The 18,901-nt window shown below is 37.9% G+C and overlaps 1 protein-coding gene and 1 long non-coding RNA gene across 3 annotated transcripts in view; both read left to right on the forward strand.

Moving 5' to 3' along the window:
* The window catches only part of CFH (complement factor H), a 328,111-nt gene that overhangs the window by 232,711 nt on the left and 76,499 nt on the right, over positions 1–18,901 (forward strand). The gene's annotated exons all lie outside the window — the stretch shown is intronic.
* LOC120879922 lies at positions 7,069–18,695 on the forward strand. The gene is made up of 3 exons (XR_005724908.1): positions 7,069–7,082; positions 7,723–7,725; positions 18,499–18,695. It is a non-coding gene; the product is annotated as an uncharacterized LOC120879922 (long non-coding RNA).

The following is an 18,901-nucleotide window of genomic DNA, read 5'->3' on the forward strand; positions in this document are numbered from 1 at the left end:
AGTAGGAGGCATTTAATAAACTTTTCCTTACGATTTGTGAATCTAGTATGGATTCTTGCTTTGTTTACCATGAGATTTACATAAAACTCCTTACAGAGAGAGCAGTGTATTTTATGCTGATAATATATGAGCATCAATCACATATTAAATCTCCTTCCTTTTACCCTTCTCCATTTTACCTTTTTGATGTCATGATTTACCTCTTTTTATAATGTGTACTTAATTAAAAAATAATTGTAGATATAGTAATTTTTATATTCCTGTACTTTAACTCTTAAATAGCTAGTTTAACATTCCATATCAAGATACTGCAGTGTTCTGAATGTGAGTGTGCACTTAAATTTACCAGTGTACTAGATATTTTCATGGAATGAATTAGCATTCTTTTATTTCAGCTTCAATAATTCCTTTTAGTGTTTCAGTAAGGAAGGTCTGTGTGCCTGCTCAGTTACCTCAGCTGTGTCTGACTCTTTGTGACCCTGTGGGCAGCAGCCCACCAGGCTCTTCCCGCCATGGAGTTCTCCAGGCAAGAATACTGGAGTGGGTTGCCATGCCCTCCTCAAGGAAGGTCTAGTTGTGTTATCTTTCCTCAATATTTGTTGGTCTGGTGAAATCTTTATATTCTTTTCTTTACTGAATGATATTTTCAAGTGTTCTTCTTTGGCAGTTTTTTCTTTCAACACTTGGAATATATCCTCCCACTTTCTCCTGGCCTAGTAGGTTTCTGCTGAGAGATTTGCTAAGATCCAAATGAAGGCTCATTAGTAAATTTCAAGGTTTTTGTTTTGTTAGCTTGTTTGTTTTTGATTCATGCTTCTTGAAGGCTTCTGTATTTTTCTTTGATTTTTGCAACTTTATTATAAATGTGTGTTGTAGACGATTTTTAAAGTTGATTTGGTTTGGTCACCTGTAAGCTTCCTGAACTTAGATATTCAAATAACATCCTTGATTTGGGAAGTTCTCAGACATTACTCCTTAAATATATTTTCTGCCTCATCTCCTTTTCTCCTCCTGGAACTTGAATAATTTGCAAATTGGTTCTGTTTTCAATGTAGCATAGATCATGTAGCCTTTCTTTGTTCTTTTTCATTCTTTTTTTTAAATTTAATTTTGTTTTTAATCTCCCTAGACAGGGTAACTTTGATATATCATCTATCTCACAGATTCTTCTACCTTTTTGACTCTGTGGTTGATGCTCTTTAATGAATTCTTTTCATTTCATCTTTGGAACTTTCAGCACCAGAGTTTCTGGTTTTTTTTTTTTTTATGATTTGTATTTTTTTATTAAACTGCTTTTTCCCATTGTTTATTGTTTTCCTGCTTTTGTTCAAATATCTTACTGTATTTTCTATAGCACACTGAGTTATTTAAAATGACTATTTTGAATTCTTTACTGGATAAATCACACATTGCCAATTGGATGTGAATACTGAAGATTTTTATACTTTGTTGCTGTCATGATACTTTGAGTTCATGTTCCTTGAAGTTTTGTGGTGCTGTTTTTCTAATTAATGTTCCAGTCTTCTTTGGGTGAGAGACAACTTCCTTCAACCCGCCTAGAGACTCCACAGCTATTTCAGATCTTCTATAGTGGCACCTGCTGACATTTCTCATCCCTGTTTTGTCAGAATTTCTGTGCTTGTATATCTTGTCTAGATAAATTAGTGCACCAGAAATGGTACTGACAGCCTGTCCTTTGTTTTCCCCAAAGTAGCACTACATCTTATTTTTATTGTTTACTGAAAATTTTTTTATTTTAAATGGAAGCTAATTACTTTACAATATTGTAGTGCTTTTTGCCATACAATGACATGAATCACCCATGGGCGTATATGTGTTCCCCATCCTGAACTCCCCCTACCACCTCCCTCCCCATCCCATCCCTCAGGGATATTGCAGTGCACCAGCCCTGAGCACCCTGTCTCATGCATCAAACCTGGACTGGCAATCTGCTTCACATATGATAATATATATGTTTCAGTGCTACTAACCTTGTATTCTTGTTCTGGGCCACAGATTTAAGCCAAATTTCTGTGCAAGCTCCCTGGTGGTCTGTCAAAGATTGCTCTTCCCTGAGTCAGTTGTAACCACAGGGATCTGGCCACAGGGTGGAAGGGTGTGTGAATGAAGCAGACGGAGGTCCACTTGTCAATACCTGGAGTTTCGTAGAAGAACTTAGATCCATGCATGAATTTTTAAGATAGGTTTTCCAGGACTGCTGGAGTGCAGCTGAGAGGGAATTGTGATGGTTCATGAGCCACTGTAGGCATCACAGTCAAGACAGAAATCTGTCTGCCTTTTACCTCATGCATGCATGAGTGAGCCTCCTCCTGGGTCCATTGGCATATGGAATTTCAGGGGTGGGTGGTTGTTTATTTTATATTTATTTATTTTTAATTGAAGTATACTTACTTTACAGTATTATGTTGGGTTCTACCAAACACCTACAAGAATCAGCCAAAGATTTACCCATGTCTCCTCCCACATGAACATCCCTCCCATTTCCCTGCCCATCCCACCCTTCTAGGTTGTTACTGAGCTCTGGATTGAGTTCTCTGAGTCATACAGCAAATTCCTATTGGCTGTCTATTTTACATATGGTAGTTTAAGTTTGCATGCTAACCCTCTCCATCCATCCCACCCTTTACTTCCTCCCTGCCAGCCATCAGTCTGTTCTCAGTGTCTGTGTCTCTATTGCTGCTGTGCAAATAAGTTTATCAGTACAATATCTCTAGATTCCATGTATATGTGTTAGTATACGACATTTGTTTTTCTCTTTCTGACTTACTTCACTCTGTATACTAGGCTCTATGTTCATCCACCTCTTTAGGACTGACTGAAGTGCATTCCTTTTTATGATTGGGTAATATTCCACTGTATATATGTAGCACAGCTTCTTTATTAATCTGTGGACATCTATGTTGCTTCCATGTCCTAGCTGTTATAAATGGAAATGCAGTGAACAATGGGGTACATGTGTCTTTTTCAATTTTGGTTTCCTCAGGGTGTATACCTAGGAGTGGGGTTGGTGCGTCATATAGTGGTTTTACTCCTGGCTTTGTAAGTATTCTCCATACTGTTCTTTATAGTGGCTATATTAATTTACATTCCCACTAACAGTGCAAGAGGGTTCCCTTTTCTTCTCACCTTCTCCAGCATTTATTGTTTGTAGACTTTTGATGGTCATCCTGACTGTTGTGAAGTGATATCTCATTGTAGTTTTGACTTGTGTTTCTCTAATAGTGGTATTGAGAATATATTCATATGTTTATTAGCCATTTTAGGTCTTTAGACAAATGTTTGTTTAGGTCTTTTCCCCACTTTTTGATTGGATTGTTTGTTTTTCTGGTATTGATTTGTATGAGCTGCTTGTATTTTTTGGAAATTAATCCTTTGCCAGTTGTTTCATGTGCTATTATTTTTTCCCATTCTGAGCATTGTCTTTTCACCTTACTCATAATTTCCTTTGCTGTGGAGAAGCTTTTAAGTTTAATTACATCCCAGTTGATTATCTTTGATTTTATTCCACTACTCTAGGAGGTGGGTCATAGAGGATCTTGCTGTGATTTATGACATAGGGTGTTCTGCCTGTGTTTTGCATCCATTTTGAGTTTATCTTTGTGTATGGTGTTAGAAAGTAGTCTAATTTCATTCTTTTCCATGTAGCTGTCAAGTTTTCCCAGCAGCACTTATTTGCCCCATGGTATATTCTCGCCTCCTTTGTCAAGCATAAGTTATTCATAGGTGTATGGGTTAATCTCTGGGCTTTCTATCTTGTTCCATTGGTCTATATTTCTGTTTTTCTGCCAGTACCATACTGTCTGGATAACTCTAGCTTTGTAGTCAGTCTGAAGTCAGGAAGGTTGATTCCTCTAGCTCTATTTTTCTTTCTCAAGATTGCTTTGGCTATTCAGGTCTTTTGTGTTTCCGTATGAATTGTGACTTTTTGTTCTAGTTCTGTGAAAAATAGCATTGGTATTTTGATACAGGTTGCATTGAATCTGCAGATTATATTTAGTAGTATAGTCATTTTCATAATGTTGATTCTTCTAACCCAGGGACATGGAATATCTCTCCATCTCTTTATGTTGTCTTTGATTTCTTTCCTCAACGTCTTGTACTTTTCTGTATATAGCTCTTATGTCTCCTTAGATTTTTTCCCTAGGCATTTTATTCTTTTTGTTGCAATGGTAAATGGTATTGATACCTTAATTTCTCTTTCTGATGTTTCATTGTTAGTACAGAGGAATGCAATTGATTTCTGTCTATTCATTTTGTATGCTGTCAGTTTGCTAAATTCACTGATTACCTCTAGTAATTTCCTGAACATATCTTTAAGGTTTTCTATGTATAGTATCATCTGTCTGCAAACAATGAGAGTTTTGCTTCTTATTTTCCAATCTGGATTCCTTTTATTTCTCTTTCTTCTGTGATTGCTGTTGCTAGGGCTTCCAAACAATGTTGACTAATAGTGGTGTGAGTGGGCACCCTTGTCTTTTCCTGATCTCAAGGGAATGCTTTCAGTTTTTCACCTTTGAGAATAATGTTTGCTCTCGGTTTCTCATACATGGCCTTTATTATGTTGAGGTAGGTTCCTTCTTTGCTCATGTTTTGAAGAGTATTTATCATAAATGGGTACAGAAATTTTTCAAAAGCTTTTTCTGCCTCTATTGAGATGACCATATGGTTTTATCTTGCAATTTGTTAATATGGTATATCACATTGATGGATATACACAAGTATATTGAAGAATGCTTGCATCCCTGGATTAACCCAACTTGATCGTAGTGTGCTATCTTTTTAATGTATTTTTGAATTCTGTTTGCTAGAGTTTTGCTGAGGGTTTTTCCACCTATTTTCATCAATGATATTGGCGTGTAATTTTCTTTTTCGTGTTGTCTTTGTCTGGTTTTGGTATTAGGGTGATGATGGCCTTGTAGAATGAGTTTGGAAGCATTCTTTCCTCTGCAGTTTTTTGAAAGAGTTTCATAAGTATAGACATTAGCTCTTCTCTAAATGTTTGAGTGAATTCACCTGTGAAACTCTCTGGCCCTGTGCTTCAATTTTGGGGGAGTTTTTAAATCACATTTTCGATTTCAGTGCATGTAATTGGCTTATTCATAATTTCTATTTCTTCCTGGTTCAGTCTTGGTAGATTGAACTTTTCTAAGAATAGATGTTGTCCGTTTTACTGGCATATAGTTGCTTATAGTAACCCCTTATGATCCTTTGTATTTCTGTGTCTGTTACCCTCTCCATTCTCATTCCTAATTTTATGGATTTGACTTTTCTCCCATTTTTTTCTTGATGGATTTGACTAATTGACAATTTTGTTTATCTTCTCAAAGAAGCACCTTTTAGTTTTATTAATCTTTACTGTTGTTCCTTCATTTCTTTTTCATTTATTTCTGATCTGATCTGTAGGATTTCTTTCCTTCTACTAACTTTTTTTTTTCTTTTTATGTCCTTCTTTATCCAGTTGTTTTAGCTGTAAAGTTAGGTTGTCTATTTGATGTTTTTCTTTTTTCTTTCTATAAACTTCCATCTTAGAACTGTTTTGTTGCATCCCATAGGTTTTGAGTTGTCATGTTTTCACTCTCATTTGTTTCAAGAATTCTTTGATTTCACTTTTGATTTCTTCACTTATTTGTTCATTATGTAAAAGCATATTGTTTAATATCCAAGTGTTTATTTTTTTTTTTTACTGTAATCGATATCTAGTCTCATAGTATTGTGGTCAGAAAAAATGCTTCATAGAAATTCAATGTTTAAACATTAACTGAGGTTTGATTTTTGGCCCAAATATAGTCTATCCTCTTTTTCTTGGGTGTTAGTTCTATAAGGTCTTGTAGGTCTTCATAAAACTGTTCCACTTCAGCTTCTTCAGTGTTACTCGTTGGGGCATAGACTTGGATTACTGTGATATTGAATGGTTTGTCTTGGAAATGAACAGAGATCATTCTGTCATGTTTGAGATTGCATCCAAGTACTGCATTTCGGGCTCTTTTGTTGACCATGTTGGCTACTCCATTTCTTTTACGGGGTTCCTGCCCGCAGTAGTAGATATAATGGTCATCTGAGTTAAATTCACCGAATCCAGTCCATTTTAATTCGTTGATTCCTAGAATGTTGATGTTCACTCTTGCCATCTCCTCTTTGACCACTTCCAATTTGCCTTGATTCATGGACCTAACATTCCAGGTTCCTATGCAATATTGCCCCTTTACAGTGGAGATGATGGAATTCCAGCTGAGTTATTTCAAATCCTGAAAGATGATGCTGTGAAAGTGCTGCACTCAATATGCCAACAAATGTGGAAAACTCAGCAGTGGCCACAGGACTGGAAAAGGTCAGTTTTCATTCCAATCCCAAACAAAGGCAATGCCAAAAAACGCTCAAACTACCACACAATTGCACTCATCTCACATGCTAGTAAAGTAATGCTCAAAATTCTTCAAGTCAGGCTTCAGCAATATGTGAACCATGAACTTCCAGATGTTCAAGCTGGTTTTAGAAAAGGCAGAAGAACCAGAGATCAAATTGCAAACATCTCCTGGATCATCAAAAAAGCAAGAGAGTTCCAGAAAAACATCTATTGCTGCTTTATTGACTATGCCAAAGCCTTTGACTGTGTGGATCACAATAAACTGTGGAAAATTCTGAAAGTGATAGGAATAGCAGACTACCTGACCTTCCTCTTGAGAAAGCTATATGCAGGTCAGGAAGCCACAGTTAGAACTGGAAATAGAACAACAGACTGGTTCCAAATAGGAAAAGGAGTATGTCAAGGCTGTACATTGTCACCCTGCTTATTTAACTTATATGCAGAGTACATCATGAGAAACGCTGGGCTGGAAGAAGCCCAAGCTGGAATCAAGATTTCCAGCAGAAGTATAAATAACCTCAGATATGCAGATGACACCACCCTTATGGCAGAAAGTGAAGAGGAACTAAAAAGCCTCTTGATGAGAATGAAAGAGGAGAGTAAAAAAGTTGTCTTAAAGCTCAACATTCAGAAAACGAAGATCATGGCATCTAGTCTCATCACTTCATGGGAAATAGATGGGGAAACAGTGGAAACAGTGTCAGATTTTATTTTGGGGAGCTCCAAAATCACTGCAGATGGTGACTGCAGCCATGATATTAAAAGACACTTATTCCTTGGAAGGAAAGTTATGACCAACCTAGATAGCATATGGAAAAGCAGAGACATTACATTGCCAACAAAGGTCCGTCAAGTCAAGGCTATGATTTTTCCAGTGGTCATGTATGAATGTGAGAGTTGGACTGTGAAGAAAGCTAAGTGCCAAAGAATTGATGTTTTTGCACTGTGGTGTTGGAGAAGACTCTTGAGAGTCCCTTGGATTGCCAGGTGATCCAACCAGTCCATTCTGAAAATCAGCCCTGGGATTTCTTTGGAAGGAATGATGCTAAAGCTGAAACTCCAGTACTTTGGCCACCTCATGTGAAATGTTGACTCATTGGAAAAGACTCTGATGCTGGGAGGGATTGGGGGCAGGAGGAGAAGAGGACGACAGGATGAGATGGCTGGATGGCATCACTGACTCGAAGGACGTGAGTTTGAGTGAACTCTGGGAGATGGTGATGGACAGGGAGGCTGCCATGCTGCAGTGCATGGGGTTGCAAAGAGTTGGACATGACTAAGCGACTGATCTGATCTGATAGTCTATCCTGGAAAATGTTTCAAGCACACTTGAGAAGAAAGTGTGTTCTTTTGGATTTGTGTGGAAAATGCTGAAGATATCAATTAGGTCCCTTTGGCCTAATGTTTCATTTAAGATTTGTGTTTCCTTATTAATTTTCTATTTTGATGATCTGCCCATTGGTATAACTGGGGTGTTAACATCCCTTACCATTATTGTGTTGTTGTCAGTTTCCCTTTTTTATGTTTGTTAGTATTTGACTTATGTACTGAGGTGCTTCTATGCTGGGTGCATAGATGTTTAGAAGTTTGTCTTCTTTTGGGATTGATCCCTTGATCATTATGTAATGTCCCTTTTTATCCTGTATAATATTCTTTATTTTAAAGTCAATTTTGTCAGAAATGAGAATTGCCATTCCAACTTCCTTTTGATTTCCATATACATGGAATATATTTTCCATCCTTTTACGTTCAGTCTGTGTGTGTCTTTAGGTCTGAAGTGGGTCTCTTGTAGACACCCTATATATGGGTCTTGTTTTCTATCCATTCAGCCAATCTGTGTCTTTAGTTGAGAGTTTAATCCATATAAATTTAAAGTTATTATTTATATATTACTATTAGCATTTTACTATTATAATAAAATATGTTGCATGTTCCTATAGCATTTTTAAAATTTATTTATTTTAATTGGATGGTAATTAATTTACAATATTGTAGTGGTTTTTGCCATATGTTGACATGAATCAGCCAAGGGTGTACATCTGTCTCCCATCCTGAAGCCCCCTCCCACCTCCCTGCCCATCCCATCCCTCAAAGTCGTCCCAGTGCACTGGCTCTGAGCCCCTTGTCTCATGCATCGAACCTGGACTGGCAATCTATTTCACATATTATAATATGCATGTTTCAATGCTATTCTCTTAAATCATCCCACCCTTTTCTTCTCTCACAGAGTTCAAAAGTCTGTGGTTTACATCCTGTCTCTTTCGCTGTCTCACATTTAGGGTCATCATTAACATCTTTCTAAATTCTGTACATATGCCTTAATATACTGTACTGGTGTTTTCTTTCTGACTTACTTCACTCTGTATAATAGGCTCCATTTTCATCCACCTCATTAGAACTGACTCAAATGCATTTTTTAATCGCTGAGTAGTATTCCATTGTGTATACATACATACCACAGCTTTCTTATCCATTAATTTGCCAATGGGCATCTGTGTTGCTTCATGTCTTAGCTATTGTAAACAGTGCTACGATGAACAATGGGGTACACGTGTCTTTCAATTCTGGATTCTTCAGTGTGTATGCCTAGCAGTGAGATTGCTGGATCATATGGCAGTTCTATTTCCAGTTTTTTTAAGGAATCTCCACACTATTCTCCATAGTGGCTGTACTAGTTTACATTCCCACAAACAATGTAAGAAGGTTCCCTTTTCTCCATACTCTCCAGCATTTATTGTTTGTAGACTTTGACAGCAGCCTTTCTGACCAGCATGAGATGGTACCTCATTGTGATTTTAATTTGCATTTCTCTGATAATGAGTAATGTTGAACATCTTTTCATGTGTCTGTTAGCCATCTGTATGTCTTTTTGGAGAAACGCCTGTTAGTTCTTTGACCCATTTTTTGATTGGGTCATTTATTTTTCTGTAAATTGATCTGCATGAGCTGCTTGTATAGTTTGGAGAATAATTCCTTGTCAGTTGCTTTGTTTGCTATTATTTTCTCCCATTCTGAAGGCTATCTTTTCACCTTACTTACAGTTTCCTTCGTTGTGCAAAGCTTTTAAGTTTAATTAGGTCCCATTTGTTTATTTTTGCTTCTATTTCCATTACTCTGGAAGGTGGGTCATAGGGGATCTTGCTATGATTTATGTCAGAGTGTGTTTTGCCCATGTTTTCCTCTAGGAGTTTTATAGTTTCTGGTCTTACATTTAGATCTTTAATCCATTTTGAGTTTATTTTTGTATATGGTGTTAGAAAGTGTTCTAGTTTGATTCTTTTACAAGTGGTTGACCAGTTTTCCCAGCACCACTTGTTAAAGAGATTGTCTTTTCTCCATTAAATATTCTTGCCTCCTTTGTCAAAGATAAGCTGTCCATATGTGCATGGATTTATCGCTGGGCTTTCTATCTTGTTCCATTGATCTATGTTTTTGGCATTGTGCCAGTACTGTGCTATCTTATGGACTGTAGCTTTGTAATATACTCTGAAGTCAGGCAAGTTGATTCCTCCAGTTCCATTCTTCTTTCTCAAGATTGCTTTGGCTATTCGAGATTTTTTTGTATTTCCATACAAATTGTGAATTGATTTATTCTAGTTCTCTGAAGAATGCCATTAGTAGCTTAATAGGAATTGCATTGAATCTATAGATTGCTTTTTGTAGTATACTCATTATCACTATATTGATACTTTTGATCCACGAACATGGTATATTTCTATATCTATTTGTGTTCTTTGAGTTTTTCATCAATGTCTTATAGTTTTCTATATATATGTCTTTTGTTTCTTTAGGAAGTTTTATTCCTAACTATTTTATTCTTTTCATTGCACTGGTGAATGGAATTGTTTCCTTAATTTCTCTTGCTGTTTTCTCATTGTTAGTGTATAGGAATGCAAGGGATTTCTGTGTGTTAATTTTATATCCTGCAACTTTACTATATTCACTGACTAGCTCTAGTAATTTTCTGGTAGTGTCTTTAGGGTTTTCTATGTAGAGGATCATGTCATCTGCAAATAGTGAGAGTTTTACTACGTTCTCCTGATCTGGATTCCGTTTATTTCTGTTTTCTCTTCTGATTTCTGTGGCTAAAACTTCCAAAATTATGTTGAATAATAGTAGTGAGAGTGGGCACCTTTCTCTTGTTCCTGACTTTAGGGAAAATACTTTCAAGTTTTCACCACTGAGTGTAATGTTTTCTGTGGGTTTATCATATGGCCTTTATTCTGAGTTATGTTCTTTCTATGCATGGTTTCCGGATATTTTTTTTTTATCATAAATGGATGTTGAATTTTGTCAAAATCTTTCTCGGCATATATTGAGAAAATCATATGGTTTTTATCTTTTAATTTGTTAAAGTGGTGTATCACATTGATTGATTTGTGACTATTGAAGAATCCTTGCTTCCCTGGGATAAAGCCCACTTGGTCATGATGTATGATTTTTTTTTAATATGTTGTTGGATTTTATTTCCTAGAATTTTTTTAAAGGATTTTTGCATCTATGTTCATCTGTGATATTGGTCTGTAGTTTTCGTTTTTTGTGGCATCTTTGTCTGGTTTTGGTATTAGGGTGATGGTGGCCTCATAGAATGAGTTTGGCAATTTACCTTCCTCTGCAATGTCCTGGAAGAATTTGAGTAGGATAGGTGTTAGGTCTTCTCTAAATTTTTGGTAGAATTCGGCTGTCCAGCCATCTAGTCTTGGGCTTTTGTTTACTGGAAGATTACTGATTATAGTTTCATCTCCGTACTTGTGATGGGTCTGCTAAGATTTTATCTTTCTTCCTGGTTCACTTTTGGAAGGTTACTTTTTAAGAAATCGTCCATTTCTTCCAAGTGGTCCATTTTTTTGATATAAAGTTGCTGATAGTAATCTCTTATGATCCTTTGTATTTCTGCATTGTCTGTTGTGATTTCTCCATTTTCATTTCTAATTCTGTTGATTTGATTCTTCTCCCTTTGTTTCTCGATGAGTCTGGCTAATGGTTTTTCTATTTTATTTGCCTTCTCAAAGAACCAGCTTTTAGTTTTGTTGATTTTTGCTATAGTCTCCTTTGTTTCTTTTTCAATTACTTCTGCCCTAATTTTATGAGTTGTTTCCCTCTACTAACCTTGGGGTTCTTCATTTCTTCTTTTTCTTGTTGCCTTAGGTGTACAGTAAGGTTATTTCTTTGATTTTTCTCTTCTTTCCTGAAGTGAGCTTGTAATGCTATGAACTTTCCACTTAGCACTGCTTCACTGAATCCCTTAGGTTTTGTGTTGTCGTGTTTTCATTTTCATTCGTTTCTAAGCATATTTTGTTTTCTTTTTGATTTTTTCCGTGATTTGTTGGCTATTCAGAAGCATGTTGTTTAGCCTCCTTATATTTGTATTTTTAATAGTTTTGTTTTGTTTTGTTTTCCCTGTAGTTGACATCTAAGCTTACTGCATTGGAATCAGAAAAGATGCTTGGAATGATTTCAATTTTTTGAATTTACTAAGGCTAGATTTATGGCCCAGTATGTGATCTATCCTGTAGAAGGTTCCATGTGCTCTTGAGAAGGTTCCATATGCTCCTGTAGAAGGTTCCATGTGTGTTGTTTGGGGGTGAAATGTCATATAAATATTCATAGGTCTAACTAGTCCATTGTATCATTTATAATTTGTGTTTCCTTACTAATTTTCTGTTTAACTGATCTATCCATAGGTGTGAGTGGGACATTAAAGTCTCCCACTATTATTATGTTACTGTTCATTTCCCCTTTCACACTTGTTAGCATTTGCCTTACATATTGAAGTGTGCCTCTGTTTTGTGCATATATATTTATAATCATTATATCTTCTTCTTGGATTGATCTTTTGATCATTATTTAGTGTCCTTCTTTGCATTTTTATGGTCTTTATTTCAAAATCTGTTTTATCTAATCTGAATCTTGCTTCTCCTGCTTTTTTTTTTTTTTTCCGATCTTCATTTGCCTGAAATGTATTTTTCCAGCCCTCTATTTTCAGTCTATATGTGTCCCTTGGTTTGAAGTGGGTCCCATATAGACAGCATATATAGGGGTCTTGTTTCTGAATCCATTCAGCCAGTCTTTGTCTTTTGGTTGGGGCATTCAACCCATTTACATTTTGGGTTATTATTGTTAAGTATGATTCCGTTGCCATTTATTTATTTATTTTTAATTAGAGGAAAGGAGGAAGTTGTTTTATTGTTTGGGTTCTTGAATGAGAAGATCATGCCTTTGGAGACTTAAGTGATCAAGAGGCTGTTTGGATGCCCTCTGGAAACTTAAGTAGGCCCAAAATATCCAGGCCTCTTTTTTTTTTTTTCCCCTTGGGAACGCATGTACACCCGTGGTGGATTCATGTCAATGTATGGCAAAACCAATACAGAATTGTAAAGTAAAATATTTTGTTGTTTTGGATTGGAGTTTATAAATATTTAGAGCTTCCCTTGTAGCTCAGTCAGTAAAGAATCGGGCTGCAGTGCAGGAGACTTGGGTTCGATCCCTGGTTTGGGAATATCCCCTGGAGAAGGAAATGGCAACCGACTCCAGTATCCTTACCTGGAAAATCTCATGGACAGAGGAGCCTGGCGGGCTGCCGTTCATGGTGTCACAAAGAGTCGGATATGACTGAGCGACTAACACTTACTTACTTATAAACCTTTTCTGTGCTTCCTGTCTAGAGAAGTTTCTTTATCATTTGTTGAAGAGCTGGTTTGGTGGTGTTGAATTCTCTCAGCTTTTGCTTGTCTGTAAAGCTTTTCATTTCCCCTGCATAATAGACTGAGATTCTTACTGGGTATAGTAATGTGGGTTGTAGGCTTTTCTCTTTCATCACTTTAAGTACGTCCTGCCAATCCCTTCTGGCCTGAAGAGTTTCTGTAGAAAGATCAGCTGTTATCTTTATGGGAATCCCCTTGTGTGTTATTTATTGGTTTTCCCTTGCTGCTTTTAATATTTGCTCTTTGTATTTGATCTTGGTTAATTTGAATAATATGTGTCTTGGGGTCTTTCACTTTGGGTTTATCTTGTTTTGGACCCTCTGGCTTTCTTGGACTTGGGTGGCTATTTCCTTCATATTTTAGGGAAGTTGTCAAGTATTATCTCCTCGAGTATTTTCTCATGGTCTTTCTTTTTGTCTTCTCCTGGGACTCCTATGATTTAAATCATGGGGTGTTTAACATTGTCCCAGAGATCTCTGATGTTGTCCTCATTTTTTAAAATTCTGTTTTCTTTTTTCTTCTCTGTTTCATTTATTTCCACCATTCTGTCTTCCACTTCACTTATCCTATCTTCTGCTTGAGGTATTCTACTGTTGTTTCCCTCTGGAGTTCTTTTGATCTTATTTATTGCATTATTCATTATTGACTGACTCTTTTTTATCTCTTCTAGGTCTTTGTTAAACATTCTTGCATCTTCTCAAGCCTCGTCTCTAGTCTATTTATCTGTAACTCCATTTTGTTTTCAAGATATTGGATCATATTTACTATCATTATTCTGAATTCTTCTTGAGATAGACTCCCTATCTCCTTCTCTTTTGTATGATTTTTTGGGGATTTATCATGTTCCTTTACTGGCTGAATATTTCTCTGCCTTTTCATTTTGTTTAGATTGCTCTCTTTGGGGTGGCCTCTCTGTATGCTGGAAGTTTGTGGTTCCTCTTTATTGTGGAGGTTGCACCCTGTGGCTGTTGTTGGACTTTTGGCTTGTCAAGGTTTCCTGGTTATGGAAGCTTGTGTCCGTGTTCTGGTGGGTAGAGCTGGATCTCTTCTCTCTGAGTGCAGTGAAGTGACAGGTAGTGAGTTTTGAGGTGTCTATGGGTTTGGTGTGCCTTTGGACAGCCTATATATTGAAGCTCAGGGCTATGTTCCTGTGTTGCTGGAGAATTAGCATGGTATGTCTTGCTCTGGAACTTGTTGGCTCTTGGGTGGATCTTGGTTTCAGTGTAGGTATGCAGGGTTTTGGATGTGTTCTTGTCCATTAATATTCCCTGGAGTCAGGAGATATCTGGTGTTCTCAAGCTTTGGACTTAACCTTCTTACCACTAGCATTCAGTCTTAATCTTACAGTAGCCTCAAGACATCTCCATTCATACGGCACTGCTGATAAAACACATAGATAAATGGTGAAAAGAATCTCCACAGTGAGGGACACCCAGAAAGGTTCACAGAGTTACATGGAGAAGAGAAGAGGGAGGAGGAAGATAGGTGAAGAGGCCACAGAATTAAATAGAGAAGAGAAGAGGGAGAAGAGATAGAGGTGACCATGAGGAGAAGAGGGGCCATCAAAAGGGGAGAGACCAATCTAGCCAGGAATCAGTTCCCTAAGTGTTCTCCACAGCCTGGAACACCCAGAGAGATTCAGAGTTTAGTAGAGAAGCATACGGGGAGGGAGGAGATACAGGTGACCTGGGGGACAATAGGGAGAGTTAAAAGGGGAGAGAGCAATCAAACCAGTATTCACACCTCTATGTAAAACTGGGTACTGAAGATTAGATTATTAGAGGTACACAATTGATAACAGATACTAAAAAGTAAAGATTAAAAATCTAGAGTAGAGTTTGGACTGAAAAATACAACATTAAAAATACAAAACCAATCACAAATTATAAAAAATACATATGTGACATTTGCTTTAAAAAATAGGGTCTTTTCTGCAAGGTAATAGTAGGTTATAAAAATGAAAACTAAAGGTGTAATAAAGAACTGAAAAATTAAAAAAAATGATAATAGTAAAAATATATTTAGGAATTTCTCTGGAGCTGTTGAGGGCAGTGTCGGGTGAGTTCACTTTCAGATGGTTCCTTGTTTCAGCTTACACTTATTTTCAAGGTCTACAGGGCCCTTCCAGTGCTTAGTCAATGCTAACTACAGGGTTTCAATCTGTTGTGCCTGTCACTTCAAGAGCAGTTCCATCTTATTATTTTGGCTTCCTCTGTTTGCAAGTCTCTAGAGGCTAATTTCTACCCTGACACAAGGGGGTGAGGTGGTCATTTATTTAGGCTCACTTGTTCAGCAGTGCTGTGGGGAGGGAGGAATACTGCAAACAAATATCACTGGCATGTGTGGGGAGTGCCCACAGTGTCTGGACCACACTGGGTTCCCCTAGCTCATGGTGCCTGTGCTTTCCCTGTCTACACTGCTCAGACTCCAGGTTGCTTGGAAGGGGAACTTTCCAAAGCGGGCCCTAGTTTGCATGCACTTCCCAGGTCTAAGCTGCTCAGGTTCAGGTTCTCCACAAAGGCATAGACTCAGCTGGGCCTGCGTTTTGTGCCCTTCCCAGGTCCGAGGAGCTCAGGCAACCAGGTGCTTGGCGAGCACACTGTCCCAGGTGTGCAGTGCGTCTTATCACCTCTCTGGTCCCAGTCTCTTGGTTTACTGTGTGCACTGCAAGTGCGCCATCTCAGGTGTGCCGTGTGTCTCCTCTGCGGGGCTGATCTCAGATTGCAACCCTCCTGGCAGATGTCAACCGTCCAATAATCTAGGAAGACATGGTTATTAACTAGGAGTCTGCTACCAGTTTGGTGGAGGATGCCATCTCTGGTCCAAAATTGTCCCTCGCCTTCCGGCTCTGGCTGTCACCTGCCTGCCTCTCTGCTTCCGGTGGCGGGAGGAGCTGGTCTGCAGCCTGCTAGCTCTCCTTTGGCATTCGCTCATTCCTTTGTTCTGTGAGCGGGCCAGGATGTGGCTTAGGTTAGAGATTTTCTTTCTTTTTTATCCCTCTCTCTCTCTGTCTGTCCCACAGTTTGGGTTGCTATCTCACGTTAGCTCCCTCAGATTGTCCTCAGGGCATTCAGGACTGGTCCTCAACCCTAAGCAATGCAACAGTGCCTCCCCCACTTGCTGGTGGCAGACTTGAGCATCTGAGCTATTTCTCCGCTGAGAGTTGTGGTTAAGGCATATATTCTCTGTGTGTGTGTGTGTGTGTGTGTTTTTTCCCCTCCCTGTTATGTTGCCCTCTTCCTGGTGGCTCAGAGGTTAAAGCATATGCCTGCAATTTGGGAGACCTGGGTTTTATCCCTGGTAGGGAAGATCCCCTGGAGAAGGAAATGGCAACCCACTCCAGCATTCTTGCCTGGATAATCCCATGAACAGAAGACCCTGGTAGGCTACAGTTCATAGGGTCACAAAGAGTCAGACACAACTGAGTGACTTTCTTTCTTTCTTTCACTTTATGTTGCCCTCTGAGATTCCAAAACTCCCCACCGACCTACTGGTGAGAGGGTTTTCCTGGTGTTTGGAAACTTCTCTCCTTTCACGACTCCTTCCCCAGGACGGGTCTCTGTCCCTAACTCTTTTGTCTCTCTTTTTGTCTTTTACATTTTGTCCTACATCCTTTGGAAGAAATGGGCTACCTTTCTGGGTGCCTGGTGTCCTCTGCCAGTGTCCAGAAGTTGTTTTGGGGAAGTTGCTCAACATTCAAATGATCTTTTGATGAATTTGTGGGGGAGAAAGTGATCTCCCCGTCCTATTCCTCTGCCATCTGAAGACCACCCCCCAATTAGCATTCTCTTAATTGTTTTGGTTTTTTTGTAGGTCTTTCCTTTGTCTTATGCTTATCGCCTATATGTCCGTTTAATATATGTTGTAAAGCTGGTTTGCTGGTGCTAAATTCTCTTAACTACTGCTTGTCTGTAAAGGTTTTAATTTTTCCATCAATTTTGAATGAAATCCTTTCCAGGTAAAGTAATCTTGCTTGTAGATTTTCCCCTTTCAGTACTTTAAATATATCCTGCCATTCCTTTCTGGTCTGCAGGATTTCTGCTGAAACATCAGCTGTTAATTGAATGGCTTTTCCCTTGTGTGTTGCTTGTTGCTTTTCCCTTGCTGCTTTTAATATTCTTTCTTTGTATTTAATCTCTGTTGGTGAGTATGAGTCTTGACATGTTTCTGCTTGGATTTATCCTGTATTGGACTCTCTGTGCTTCTTGAACTTGATTGACTATTTCCTTTCCCATGCTGGGAAGGTTTTCAACTATAGTATCTTCAAAAAAATGCTCAGTGGCTTTCTTTTTCTCTTCTTCCTCTGGGACCTCTATAGCTCAAATGTTGGTGTGTTTAACACTGTCCCAGAGGTCTCTGAAGCTCTCCTCAATTATTTTCATTCTTTTTCCTTTACTCTGCTCATTAGCAACTATGTCAACCATTCTATCTTCCAGCTCATTGTTCCATTCTTCTGCTTCAGTTAGTCTATTATTGTTTTATTCTAGAATATTTGTAATTTCAGTAATTGTGTTATTCATCTTTGTTTATTCTTTATTTCTTCTATATCCTTGGTGATTGTGTTAATTGTGTTGATTGCTTCTTGGCCTTTTTTACATTCTATTTTCAAGGTTTTGGAACATCTTTACCATCATTATTCTGAAATTTTTTTCACATAATTGAACTATTTCGTCTTAGGGCTTTTTTTTTCTTTCTTTCTTTCTTTTTTTTTTTGGTCTTTTCTTCTTCTAGTTTGTTCCTTCATTTGAGCAATATTTTTTTTACCTTTTTTTTTCTTTTTTTCATTATTGCACTTGATGTCTCCTTTTCTCAGGCTTTCAGGTCGAATTCCTCCTTCATTAAGGTTTCTGGTCTTGGTGTGTAAGGTTGTGCCAGTTGTTCGGGTAGACTTCTTTTGGATGTGACTTTTGTTTGTACTCTGGTGAAAGGAGGTAAATTGTTGTTGTTGTTGTTGTTTTTCCTTCTGATGGGCAGGGCTGTATGAGGTGGCAAGCCTGTTTGCTGATGACTGGGTTTATGTTTTTATCTTGCTGTTTTCTGAGTGAGGTATCCTACACTGGATGCTGCTGGAATTTGGGTGATGCCAGGTATATACAGGTGGAGGCTTTTATGGGAATTCTCACTAATAAATACTCCCTGGGGTTAGGAGTTTTATGACAGTCTAGAGTCCTGTCAGTGCTCCCACTTCAAAGGTTCTGGGCCTGATCTCTGGCCAGGGAAGTGAGATTCCACAGGTGGTTTGTAATGGCATTAAAGGGGATAAAACAAACACAATAAAACAAGAAACAAACTACAAACCTCAGACAAATGGCAGATACAAAATCAGGCAAGTACTAACAAAAGAGTGGGAAATATACGCACGCATATACACACATAAACAAAACCAAACAGTGGGGGGGGGGGGGGAAGAGGAGAAGAGATTGATCCAGTGAGCAGAGGAAAGTAAGAATGATATCAACTAGTTATTAACAAATCTGACTAAAAGCGTAAACTGGAAAACAAAACCAAAGCCATATGTCAACTGGGGAATAAAACAACTAAACAAAACAGACTAATAAAATAATGAGGAAAAGCAAGAAAAGAAAAAAAAGAAAGAAAGGCTAGAAAAGCAAATTTAAATAGAGGTAGATGAAGTTTTACATATGTTAAAGAAAAACAACAACAGAAAAAGAATAAGAAAAGCAAGCAAAAGAATATATGTGGAAAATAGTGATAATAATTTTAAAAAAAACTTTGAAAATTAAAGAGGAAAATAGCCCTTAAAACCTTAATGTAGAGGCAGAAGTATTTAAAGGAAATTAAATGTGTGATT

The sequence above is a fragment of the Oryx dammah genome, unplaced genomic scaffold (genome assembly GCF_014754425.2).
Source record: "Oryx dammah isolate SB20612 unplaced genomic scaffold, SCBI_Odam_1.1 HiC_scaffold_21, whole genome shotgun sequence".
Taxonomy (NCBI): domain Eukaryota; kingdom Metazoa; phylum Chordata; class Mammalia; order Artiodactyla; family Bovidae; genus Oryx; species Oryx dammah.